Genomic DNA, 969 nt, shown 5'->3' on the forward strand with positions numbered 1-969 from the left:
GAAGTAACTGTTAGGGATATGCAATGACAGCCTTGCCTAGGTCAAGAGATATTTATTTATATTACTTATATAATACACAGTTATTTTTATTATTATTTATGCTTATTATTTTCTACTTATTATTGAGAGTAAAGGGAGGAACTTGAACTAACAAAATTTCTACTGGAACTCTGCAATCCTGGAGTTTCAGTTTTATTTTAAACTAGCCATCATGAAAAAGCTGATTTATACTTTCAAGCACTTTCAGTTATGACCGTTCCATCATGATATGAATCAGCAAATTTGTTACTCCATTAAACTGCGTTTAAGACTACCAAAACTTGCCTGGCTCTTCTGTCACACCTTTATCAGAGGAAATGGGAAAAGCTATTACATAGATGTTTCAAAACTTTAAAGGTTTCAAAACCTGGACAATTACTCATCAGATTCTCTTCTGAAAGACATTTTGTAGACATTTTCCATGATTATTTCCTATTCCAGATGGCCCATCAAATCTCCTTCTGAACAGGCATCCAACACTTATGAAGCACCCACTATGTGCAAGGACATGGCATTCTACTACGCAAAGGAGCATAAAGGGTCTGCCTCATTTTATTTGTGCATAAATACACAGCAGTCGTGATTTATTCTCTCAACTTTGTAGAAACGTGAGCTGCATCCACATGGCTGACTCCATGGCATTCATTTGGACTTCCCGGAGGCAATTTACAGGTTCTCTGGATTAGGCAGCCCCACTGAGATATCTCGAGGCCCCTGCACCCTCTAGCCCACGCAGGACAAGTCGCGGCGTCGGCCACACCTTCCGCAGGTGGCTGGATCGCCGGAGCCTGATGAACCCGACCCACCTCCCTTCGCAGGGGCTCCGTATGGAAGTGTGCAGATATGTGCAAGGACTTCTGCGAATCAGAGGACTTGTTGAAAGGTCCCGGGGTCCTGGGCGTGAGGGGGAAGCCAGCCACCCCGCGGGCG

The sequence above is a fragment of the Carlito syrichta genome, unplaced genomic scaffold (genome assembly GCF_000164805.1).
Source record: "Carlito syrichta isolate Samal-C Ts95f unplaced genomic scaffold, Tarsius_syrichta-2.0.1 Scaffold314063, whole genome shotgun sequence".
NCBI classification, from domain to species: Eukaryota; Metazoa; Chordata; class Mammalia; order Primates; family Tarsiidae; genus Carlito; species Carlito syrichta.